The sequence below is a fragment of the Rhinolophus hipposideros genome, assembly GCF_964194185.1.
Source record: "Rhinolophus hipposideros genome assembly, chromosome: 2".
Classification (NCBI taxonomy): domain Eukaryota; kingdom Metazoa; phylum Chordata; class Mammalia; order Chiroptera; family Rhinolophidae; genus Rhinolophus; species Rhinolophus hipposideros.
Genome location: NC_138048.1, coordinates 28,338,412 through 28,350,893, shown reverse-complemented (window position 1 = coordinate 28,350,893; position 12,482 = coordinate 28,338,412). Strand labels below are relative to the sequence as shown.

The window sequence follows — 12,482 nt, the reverse complement described above, 5'->3', positions numbered from 1 at the left end:
GAACAAATATTTATGAATATATAACTGAATATATAAATGAATATGAACTGAAGATACAAATGTGCATATAAACTAGTATCCATTCTCAGTGAGCATATATTTTCATGGAGAGGTGGACATGTATTAATATATAACAAGCAGTAAATCCAGAGAATAGCAGATGCTGTTTAATGTCTACCCAATAAACATTCACCAAACTCCTTCTTTTTGAGCAGAACTCAGATTGTGTTGGGTAATTCATATAATCATGTTCATAAAACCATTGGTGATAATCCTACTCTCTTTGCCTGTGATTGATTTAGGAATGGGCATTGGCCAATGTGATATAAGGGGAAGTCAGCTGAGGGGCTTCTGGGAATGCTTAGGGCACAATTCCTATTCTTCCTTTGAAAATAAGTCTGGATGGGATTCCAGAATTGAGACAGTTATCTTGCAACCAGAAAGAAAGCTAAGCTGAACACAGAGAGGCAGAGCAGTAACAAGGAAAGAAGCACGTAAGGCTTTCGTGGGGTTGGTGAGCAGCTGAATTAATCAACCCTTGAGCTACTCTGCCCCTGGACTGACAATGCTTCAGGGAATTTAGAACTCAAAAAGAAAATTTTTAATAAGCCAGAAAACTTCAAATTAAACTGTGGCAAGCTATTTTTGCCAGCTACGCTCCTCTCTGTAAAATTGTAACTTCATTTTTCATTACTTTAATTCTGGTAAAATATGAAACGCAACTCAATACCTCAGAGGGTGATTTGATTATTCTTTTTATAGTTATTACATCTGCACTAACGTATTGGGCGTTATTATGCTGTTTATTTTATGTAATTTTTTTCCCAATTAACAGTTATTACCAGCAAATATCTTTGCTGAATGAATGTTGCTGCATACATCAGAGATCATGTAGGAATGTAAGGCAGACATCTATAGAAAAGACCTATTTTATACAATGGTCAGGAACTAAAATATCAGCTTAATGCAATTAAAATTGTATATATTCACAAGGGCATGGTGTCAATAAAGGCTGAGTTGTCTGACATTAGACAAATTTAGCTTAATTAAAAATTGTAATTTGAATGTATTTTAAGACTTCTTTTTTTCTTAAAGAGGAAACATATATCTAAAGGCTTCTGACTCAAAAACACAGACACGTCCAATATAAATCATATCCGGAAAAGCACTAAAAGAAGTTTCTATAAATTCTTAAGAATGCACTCAAAATGGAAGGGAAGATTTTGTTGTTTGTTATTAAGATGTAGTCAGGTTACAGCCAGCGGCTGACATGTGTTACGTTTCAGTTGTAACCAGGTGGGTCATCTCTGTGTTTATAAATTCTTACAGTCCAGTATGGGAGAATGGATTTTGTCTTGAACAACTGAGTAGTGACAGACAAGCTGTCTAGAGAATATACAGATGACAGATCAAGAGGAAAATGAGCTCTTAAATAGTTTTTCAGTATCCTTCACTGGAAAAACAGCCATGTGACATGTCCACTGTGCACAGTGAGCGTCTGTGTTAGTGTTCACCCTGCTGGAAAATGTATTGCTTGAACTAAATGCACCCTCTATTGAGCATAAATGATTCAGCCACAATTTAATAGGGAGATCATTACTTCTGCAAAAGGATTTTTAAGATGAGCAATGAAGAGTCATAGTCTGTGGTGGAAATTGAGATGTTACTTGCTCAGCATTGTAAAATTGTATGGTAGTATAGGTAGATATTGTCTGTTTTCTTTATGTCATTAAGTAGAAGGGTCAATCAAAACAAGGGCAAGCTGCAGGTGCGTTGTAAATACTAACAAACACTTCTTGAGATCTTTGTTAATTCTTGGAGGTTATTTATTTTCCTGGCATCATCTTATTTTTTTGCTTTCAGTGATGCTTTGAAAAATGAGGGCTCAGAGTTGAAACATTTCACCATCATCTCTACTCCTGTGACCTGTTTACAGTCATGACAGTTTCCACCACATCAGTCACTTTCCTTTGATAGGTCAGAGTTGTATATGAGGGTTGGCTTCTACCTCATAGCCTACCAGGTGATCTGAGAAGTAGTCTACGTAAGTAGGAAAGGAATAGACTTTATTAATTTAAATTATTGAATTAGACAGCCTGGCCATTATTAAGGAACAATTTGGCTGCTTTTTGCTCCCAAGAGTCAGCATGAAATGCTGCTCACATCTCTGTAATCAGTTATTATAAACTTTCAACTGCCTGGCATATAAGTATTAAGCAGGCTTGATGTGAGGCTCTAACAAATCTTATGGTTATTACAGGCCAAATGTAGTTTTAAAATTATATATGTAATACAATTTTGTTATAAATGATTCAATTATACAGAACTACATAGTATAAAACACGTTAGCTCCTCTTCCTCTCTCTCCCAAGCAGTAATAACTGTTGAGTTTGGTGAATATCATACTAACTGTTTCAGCATATTATTCATTTGTAATATAGCATTTCATTCAAAACAGATCAGTGTACCAGATACTTGAGTAGCTTAAAGAGCCTTTGCAAGTCACAGAGTCATTCATTCAATAACATACACAAATTTATATAAATAGTATTATGCTCAAATTTTAAATTTCCAATATGCTTCTAATTTTTTCATTTAACAAAATGGTTTGGAGGTCTTTCCAAGTCAATCCATGAAAGTCAGCTTCATTATTCTTCATTCTTCATTATTCAAATATTGCCTGCATAGTATCTCATGATATGAATCTCATGATATGAATGTACAATTGTTAATTTAAAATTCCTGTATTGGAGGATATTTAATTTGTTTCAATTTTTCTCTATCATAAACAATGCTGTTAATAATACCCTGCAATACTTCTTTGTTCTCATGTGAAAGTATTTCTGTAGAAGAGAGTCTTAGTTGGCTAAAATTGCAAATTGGAATTTTGAGATACTGCCAAATGCTCTTCAAAACAGGTTTATCAATTTATATTCCCACAAACAGTGTATGAAAGTGCTTATTTTCATTTATCACTGTCAGCTCTGGATATTGTAAATCTTTTTAATTTCTGCCAGTCTGATGGTTAAAAATACAATCTTGTTTTACTTTGCACTTTTCTGATTACTACTGAGGTTGAGCAACTTTTCACGTTTACTGTCATTTGTGTTTCATTTTTGGTGAATTGCCCTTATTTTCCCCCATATTTTCTATTTGGCTATCTGCTTTTTTCTTATTGATCCATGAACCTAATATCTTATCATTTTTGTCTATACCTATTTACTTTTCCTTTTGTTAATACTGATGCTGATACTCTATATTTTCCTATGAGTGCATGCGATAAAGTAGTTATATGTTTAACGCATTTTCATTACAAAAGTAAAAATAGAAAGACTTTTTACTTTTTCAGTGCTTTCAATTTAATGTTTCCTTTCATTTTTTTAAAAATTATTTTTATTTTCCAATTACAGTTGACATTTAATATTATTTTATATTAATTTTAGGTGAACAGCATAGTGGTTAGACATTTATATAACTTACTAAGTGATCCCTATGATTAATCTAGTACCCTCCTGGCACTCTACATAGTGATTACAATATTATTGACTATATTCCCTATGCTGTACTTTACATCTTGTAACTACCAATTTGTATTTCTCAATCCTTTCACCTTTTTCACCCAGCCCTCCAAGCCCGCTCCCTTCTGGCAACCATCAGTTTGTTCTCTGTATCTGTAAGTCTGTTTCTGTTTCATTCATTTATTTTTTTCTTTAGACTCCACATAAAAGTGTGATCATATGGTATTTGTCTGTCTCTGATTTATTTCACTTAGCATAATACACTCCTAGGTCCATCCATGTGGTTGCAAATGGTAAGATTTCATTCTTTTTTATGGTAGAGTAATAATCCATTGTTTATTTGAAGCACTACTTTACCAGTTGTCTATTTATGGGCACTTAGGTTGCTTCCATATCTTAGCTATTGAGTTAGGTTGGTACAAAAGTCATTGCAGTTTAAAAGGTTAAAATAATTGCAAAAACCGCAATCACTTTTGCACCAACCTAATAAACAGAGCTGCAGTGAACATGGCGATGCATATGTCTTTTTGAATTACTGTTTTGTATTTCTTCAGATAAATATCCAAAAGTATTGCTTGGTCATAGGTAGTTCTATTTTTATTTTTTTTTTTTTGAGGAAACTCCATACTATTTTCCATAGTGGTTTCACTAATTTGCAATCCCACCAACACTGCATGAGAATTCCTTTGTCATCCTTGCCAGCACTTGTTGTTTGTTGATTTATTGATGATAGCCATGCTGACAGGTGTGGGGTGGTATCTCATTGTGGTTTTTATTTGCAATTCTTTAATGATTAGTGATGTTGAGCATCTTTTCATATGTCTATTGGCCATCTGTATGTCCTCTTTGGAGAAATGTCTTTTCAGGTCCTCTACCAAGTTTTTAAATAAATTGTTTTTTTTTTTTTTTTTTTTTTTGATGTTGAGTTGTATAAGTTCTTTATACATTTTGGATATCAACCCCTTATTTTATGTATAATTGGCACATATCTTCTCCCATTCAGTAGGTTGCTTTTCATTTTGTTGATGGTTTCTTTCGCTATGGAAACCTTTTTAGTATGAAATAGTTCCATTTATCAATTTGTTTATTTTTTCTTTTATTTTCTTTGCCTGAGGAGATATATCTAAAAAATATTACTAAGAGCAAAGAGTTTACTGTATATGTTTTCCCCTAGGAACTTTATGGTTTTGGTTCTTACATGTAAGTCTTTAATCCATGTTGAGTTTATTCTTGTATATGGTGTAAGAAAGTGGTCCAGTTTCAATGTTTTTGTATGTATTTCTTCAGTTTTTCCAACACCATTTATTGAATAGACTGTCTTTACCCTACTGAATGTTCTTGCTTCCTTTGTCACAGGTTAAATGACCATATAGGCATGGGTTGATTTCTGGGTTCTCTATTCTGTTTCATTGATCTATGTGTCTGTTTCAATGCCAGTATGATGCTGTTTTGGTTACTATAGACTTGTAGTATAGTTGGTATCAGGTAGCACGATACCTCCAACTTTCTTCTTTTTCAAGATTGCTGTGGTTATTCAGGGTATTTGTGGTTCCATATAAATTTTAGAATTATTTGTTCTAGTTCTGTGAAAAATGCCATTGGTATTTTGATAGGGATTGCACTGAATCTATAGATTGCTTTGGGTACTATAGACATTTTAACAACGCCAATTCTTCCTATCCAGGAGCACAATATATGCTTCCATTTATTTGTATCTTCTGCAATTTCTTTCTTCAGTGTCATAGTTTTCTGAATACAGGTCTTTTACCTCCTTGGTTAAATCTATTCCTAGGTACTTCATTTTCTGATACAACTGTCAATAAGATTGTTTTCTTCATCTCTCTTTCTGATATTTTGTTATTAATGTAAAAAATACAATAGATTTCTGAATATTAACTTTGTATCCGGGTTTTTATATTGAATTCATTTATCAGTTCTAATTGTTTTTTGGTGGAATCTTTAGGGTTCTCTCTATATAGTGCCATATCATCTACAAATATTGACAGTTTTGCTTCTTCGTTTCCAATTTGGATGCTTTTTATGTCTTTTTCTTGTCTGATTGCTATGGCTAGGACTTCCAATACTGTGTTGAAAAAAAGTGGTGAAAGTAGACATTTTGTCTTGTTTCTGATCTTAAAGAGAATGCTTTTAGCTTTCCCCATTGAGTATGATGTTAGCTGTGGGTTTGTCATACATGGCCTTTATTATGTTCAGGTATGTTCCCTCTATTCCCACTTTGATGAGTGTTTTAATCATAAATGGATTCTAGTTTTCATCAAATCATTTTTCTGCACCTATTGATATGATCGTATAATTTTTATCCTTCATTTTGTTGATGTGGTGCATCATGTAAATTGATTTGTGAATACTGAACCAAATTTGCATCCCAGTGATAAATCCCACTTGATCATGGTATATGATCTTTTTAATGTACCACTGAATTCAACGGGGTAATATTTCATTGAGAATTTTTGCATCTATGTTCATCAGGGACATGGGCGTATAATTTTCATTTTTGTAATATCTTTGTCTGGTTTTGGAAGCAGGATATGGTGGCCTTGTAAAATGAGCTCGGGAGCCTTCCCACCTCTTGAATTTTTTGGAATAGTTTGAGAAGAATAGGCATTAGTTCTTCTTTGAATGTTTGTAAAACTCTGCTGGGAAGCCATCCAGTCCAGGACATTTTTTTGATTGGAGTTTTTTGATTACTGATTATTTTGTTAATAGTAATCTGGCTGCTCAGATTTTCTGTGTTTTATTAATTTCCCAAATTAATTAATAGGAAGATTGCATGTTTCTAGGAATTTAACAATTTCTTCCAGATTGTCCAATTTGTTGGGATATAATTGTTTGTAGTATTTTCTTATAATTTTTTGTATCATTGTGTCAGTTGTCACTTCTCTTTCATTTTTGATTTTATTTATTTGGGTCCTCTCTTTTTTTCTTGATGGGTCTGGTTAAAGGTTTGTTAATTTTGTTTATCTTTTCAAAGAACCAGCTCTTGGTTTCTTTGATCTTTTGGATTGTTTTATATAGTCTCTATTTCATTTATTTCTGCTGTGATCTTTATTACTTCCTTCCTTCCACACACTTTCGACTTTGTTGCACTTTTTCTAGCACCTTTAAATATAAGGTTAGATTGTATCCTTTTTTTATGCTTACGATCTCTCTATTGAAGTTCTCACTAAGTTCCATGAGCATCCTTATAACCATTATTTTAAAGTCTGCATCTGGTAGATTGCTTACTTCTATTTTGTTTAGTTCTTTTTCTAGAGTTTTCTCCTTCTCTCATTTGGGACACGTTTCTTTGTCTCCTGATTTTAGCTGCCTCTCTGTTTGTTTCTATGCATTAGGTAGTTCTTCTATGTCTCTGAGTGTTGACTATGTGGCTTTATGTAGTAGATGCCATGTGGCATAGTCTCTCTGATCACCTGTACTGGGTGCTCCAGGAGTGGCCCTTGTGTGGGTTTTGTGTTCCCTTCTGTCATAGTTGAGATCTGATTGCTATTGGCTCATCAAAGGGTGGGAGTGATCTTCAGGCTTACTGTCTGTGAGGATTGGCCACACCCACAGTGTACGAGCTGTTGTGCAGGGCCTGACCCCAGGGGGTGGGATTTGTCCCCGCGTGCTCTAGTGCCTGTTGAGACCACCACTTGGGTGTGCTGCTTATGGGGCTAATTGGATAGTTCTCTGTTGTAGTCTGAAGCCGGTCTATGGGGGTGTTTCCTCTGGAGCCCTTGGGAGAGGCTCCTGTGCAGGCCAAGGTCAGCCAATGCCTATGGCCAGCCCAACTCTACCTGGTGGGGGCTACAAAGTGATCTGTGGTTTGTGGGTTCCTGTGCTGGACCTGGAGGCATGTGGGAGATGCCAGGCTGTGAACAAAGAATGGCTGCCATTAGTACCAGGCCTGGGGCAGTTCAGCAAATGTCCCAGGGCACTGAGATATGCCACCACCTGGCAGCTGCCCATAAAGCTCAGCTGCTGAAAGAGCCTCAAGCAGTATATAAGTCAGTGAGATGGGGTCTCAGGGAGTCACCAGGGTGGGGCAAGAAGTATGCAGATTCAGGTTTGTTGCCAGTGTTCAGCTCGCAAATATTCAGCAAAAGGTTCAGAGTAGTATGAGGCCAGCCTCTCCCTGCCTGGGACCCATGGACCCCTGAGAGTTGTATAAGAAAGATTGCAATGCAGGCAGAGCTGGCTGCCCATTGTTTAACTACCACCAGCAGTGCACTAGTTGGGTGGGGTGTTGTGCCAGGGAGTCACCAGGGTAGAGTGAGCAGATTTCACCAGGCTAATGCAGATTCCGATTTGGCCATGTGGGGAAGGGGGAGGTCTCAGGAAAGATGGCCCCAGCTTGTAGGCTGCAGGGGAGGAGAACTCAGCACAGGTACAATTGCAGCTGTCCCTCCACCCTTCACCCTCAGGCCACACAACTCAGTCTTTTCCTGTATGTCCCTGGTGCTTCCCAAGTCACTGTCCCTCAGCTGAAGTCCAGGGTGACTGCTGGGAGAGGGGGCATCTGTATGCAGGCCCTCTAAGAGGACACCTGTGTTTCTAGCAGTCTTGCATCTCACCTGGATGGATGAAATCCCACTGCTTTTCATAGCCAGATGATGTGGGGCTCTTCTTGCTGGCACTGGTGCTTTGGGCTGGGGAGTCTGGTGTAGGGTGGGGACCCCTTACTCCTCTGGGGGCACCACTGTAGCTGAGATATCCCTCTTATTTTTCAACTGCCACATGTGGGTAATTGGACCAGTCCATTCCGTGTGTTAGCTCCTCCTACCAGCTCAATGTGGCTTTTCATGCTTTTTTCTGTATATTCTTAGTTATAAGACTTCTGTTCAGCTAGTCTTCAGGTGGTTCTACAGGTTAGCTGTTTTTTATGATTGGCCCTAGCCATAGTGTAAATGAGAATGCCCAGCACTTCATCTCTGTTGCTGGTGTTACTGTGTCACTGTCCTGAGTCCTTGGATGTACCTCCCCCAAATTATTGGTTGGTGATTACCTATTATCAGCTATTCCTGTGGACTGCCAATATTTTTTCAGTGATCGTTTTATGTAGTGCATTTTTCAGCATTCTGAGAATCAGGCAGCTTTTACAGAATTTTCTGTGATCCTGGTGTCAGTGCACATTCTATTTCAAGCAGAGGTGATATGGAGAAATCTGGCAGCTCTTTAGAAGGCAGGCCAGTCAGTGCTGTGCCAATATATTAATGAGAGTCATTGCTTTGAAAGTGAGAAGAGAGTCATATTTCCTTTCATTTAAAACACTTCAGTGTGCCAAATATTTGGACACTGATATGTAAACACACCATGAAATATAGTTAAAGTCATGTCTTGGCAATTTTAGGTTAAATGTCTATATCTGAAATTGCTGAGAAGGTGGGGAACCCAACCAGTTTTCACTTTTCACATTTGTGTGACTCAATAATTTAGTAATACTCATGTACTTATATTGCAAACAGTAGAGATATAAAAATACATATGTTTTAGATGCCTCCCACGAGGAACTGAGAGTCTAACCAGAGAGACAGACATGTACACATTTGTAGAGAGATCCCAGGGAATATGGGCTGTGGCTGGGTACATGGTACACTGATGGGGCTGGCCTGCCAGAAGTCTGGTTCCACAAGGGAATTCTCTCAGAGAAAGCACCAGAAGGGACAAGGGAATAAGCATTGTGAGTTTGACATGTTACTGATTCCTTAGACATTAGAGAATAGGGGTGAGTTTGAGTATATGGGCCTGTGGCTGTAATTTCTTGTTCTATTTCCACCATTGGGTTTATATTGGAGCTGTTTATAGACCTGAGTAAGGAAGGAGGAAGGGGGAGCTGAAAATCAAAACTGGGAAAAATATTTCTAAAAGACATCAAAGATACAAGAAATATTTTAGAAGCTCTGTAATCAAGTGTAACTCTAAAGAAATGAAAGTGACTCCTCTAACCATTTTACAACAGAACATCAGGCAGTAGCATTTCCCAAAATAGGTTCCACTGAAAATAAATTACAAATAAAAGATAAGTAAAATTTTGTATAGTCAAAGAACTTTGGGTCACAAAGGGTTCAACAGATATCTTAACGTTGAGCCATCTGAGAGCCTTTAATAAGTTAAGTGCCTCGGTGAATCAGTGACCGACAAATAGAGTTTTCAAAATAACTTAAAATACACCCTCGTTGTGGTGTCTCAGGGAAGGGTCTAGTACCTCTATGAACATGCCACAGAATCCCCTCTGTCTACATTCAAGACAAGATGAAGGTAAAAACCAAAAGAGCTGAGTTATTTACTCTTAGGTGTATTTACAAGCAAATGATTGACTAGGGACTGGATTAAACATCTAATTATATGCCAGTAATAATTCTCTCATTAAGATGTGCCATATTCTAGTACATTAATCAGGCATGAGATACTTAGTGTTAGTTTTAAACAGCTTCCTGCAACCTTGTTTATCATGCCCACCAGTACCATAGAATGCATCTCACATATTAGAAGCAATGATTTATAGGTTTAGGCACTTTGGGGAACCAATACACTTTGCATACTGTTACACATAGTGTTTCATGATGGTCTTGTAGTTCAGGGAAATCCCCTCACTGAGTGTGTGTGTGTGTGTGTGTGTGTGTGTGTGTGAGTGTGTGTGTGTGTGTGTGTGTGTGTGTGAGATAGAGAGAGAGAGAGAGAGAGAGAGAGAGAGAGAGAGAGAAACTAAGCCTTGCACATCCGAAATTTCCACTGAAATGAGAAAAGGCATTAAATAGATTCCAGATTAACTACTAAAATCTTGTAAGTGGTGGTACAAGAGATGTAAAATCCAGGAAAATTTCTTTCTGAGAGTTGGTAGGTACATACAATAAGTTTTAAAAGCAACTTAAAGGTAATACTAGTAGAAAACTTCTTTTTTTTTTATCCTTTGTATTAACCTAAATTTATTGACCTGTTAATGAAATCATCAAAATACAATGAGTAGGCACCTATTATGTACATACGTACTAGTGCTTTTGCATGTTAAGCACTAAACTCTCATACCTGCATCAACAAATACTCTAACCAGACAGGTAGGTGGCTAGTCAGTCCACAGGAATTCTAATTACTTGTTTCTAGTAGCTTAAAAAGTCTCATTTAACATTTAACAAATGAGAGAGCTTGTCAGGCTGGACAATGGAAACGGCAGGTGATGCCAGAAACATAAGGGTTTTTGCCTTTTTTTGTGGACAGGCAGTTTCCAAAGCATGACCCACACATCTGGATAATCACACCCTCTTCCATCCACTTTAAAAACCTCAGGGGGGGAAAAAAAAACCTAAGGTAAACAGCGGAGCCTTAATTATCCTGTTAGAGCTGAACTATACACCAAACCAAACAAGAAGAAAGGCAGCTTCTACAAACCTTCAGAAAACCAGATGCATATCTAACTCCCTCTTCCACAAACCCTATGTATCTGTCATATTCAAAAAATGTTCCATAACTTAAGTACTTAAATAACTTGCAGGTTATCCATTGATCTGCTGCATTAGGCTGTTCCTCCCAGCAGGGCCCGTTTCTTCAGGTGAGTACAAATTTCTGGTAGCTCAGTTTATCAAAGTGGAAGTGATGAGAACTTCCATTAACATGGGCAGTTCTACGAACACCGCAAGGCGACTTCAGCTTATGTGGTTCGTTGCCTGACCTCTTTTTTTAAGGTATCGCTTCCATTTTGATCATCCATTTCACACTCAGTTTGGCAAACTCTGCTGCTTTAAATAATGCCAAGAAGGCGATTGTGTTCCAAGGATTGGCTGTGATTATATCTTGGACTTTCTGGATAAAAGGATCTTTCCATTCAAAGACCACAAAAAACAACTGAGCCCTTTTTTCAGCAGCCAGCCTCTGGTCAATGTAGTTAACCACACTCCTCTCCTGCCAGAACTCCACTGCTTCCCGCCCGTCTTCCTCCTTGGTCTCCACCAGCGACATCTTGACCCAGGTGCGGAAGCCCCCCGAGAACTTCCAACTGGAATAGGCGCTCTCACAGGCCTGCATGGAGCCCACCCTGTCTGGGCTGTGCAGGAACTCCTGGAAAGAAGAGAAGAGGAGGTAATCGATGGCGCTGAAGTCCTCACTACTCTCGTTCAGACGGAACTGCAGGAAGACCAGCTCCCGCTTCTTCACTTCCCGGGGCCCCAGCACAATCAGAGCGGATTTCAGGGTCTGATTGGAGAAAGGGTCCATCCATGTAGTTGATCCTCTGGGTGGTGCAGTTCATGTCTCCGGGCTGGCCAGGGCTCCTCACTGGGGGGATGACTTCATAATGATGCTTACAGCTGAGCAACTGGGCCTGACCCGGGTACAGGGCAATACCTGGGGCATCATAGCGATCCACCTCCTTGTAAGACACCGACATGACGGGGTGCTTGAGTTTCTCACGAAAGTCCATGATGGTCTGGTAGACCAGGAAGACGGCGACCACCGTGAGCAGCAGGTAGATGAAAATAAGCAGGACCGAGAAGACGTTCTTTAGGCAGGCCTTGCTGAAGCGGATGCTGCTGGAGGCGGACTCGCTGTCTAGGACTGGTAAGACTCCTGAACCCTGGACTCTGATTGCCTCCTTTTCCCGCTCGTCAGCCTGATCTGAGTTCTCAACCACCTGATCCAACTCCTCACTCAGCTCTTGGTAGGATGTGGAGAGCTCCTGCCGGATCATGGCACAGACCAGAGCTAAGGCACACCCGAGCCCGCTAAGCCCAGGAGGAGCAGCGAGGCGAGCACCGTGGCTGCAGCGCCTGGACCCTTTAGCTCCGTGAGGCGCAACCGGTTCCAGGGGGCAGCCCCCTAGTAGAAAACTTCTAAATCATTAATGAATAATGAATAAACTGAGTTATTTTGATTAATGTAGGAAAACTAGGAAAATAAAAAAGGTGATTTGGAAAACTGAGATGGCAGAAGTAACAGTAAGCATATCTGTTACCCCAATAAATGGAGATGGTT

General features: G+C 38.7%; 1 protein-coding gene and 1 pseudogene across 2 annotated transcripts in view; both read right to left on the bottom strand.

Annotated features, from left to right (window-relative positions):
• The window catches only part of EPHA6 (EPH receptor A6), an 893,585-nt gene that overhangs the window by 75,177 nt on the left and 805,926 nt on the right, over positions 1 to 12,482 (bottom strand).
• LOC308507282 (proton-activated chloride channel-like) lies at positions 11,159 to 12,204 on the bottom strand (annotated as a pseudogene). Its single transcript has one exon. The product of its transcript is annotated as a proton-activated chloride channel-like (transcript).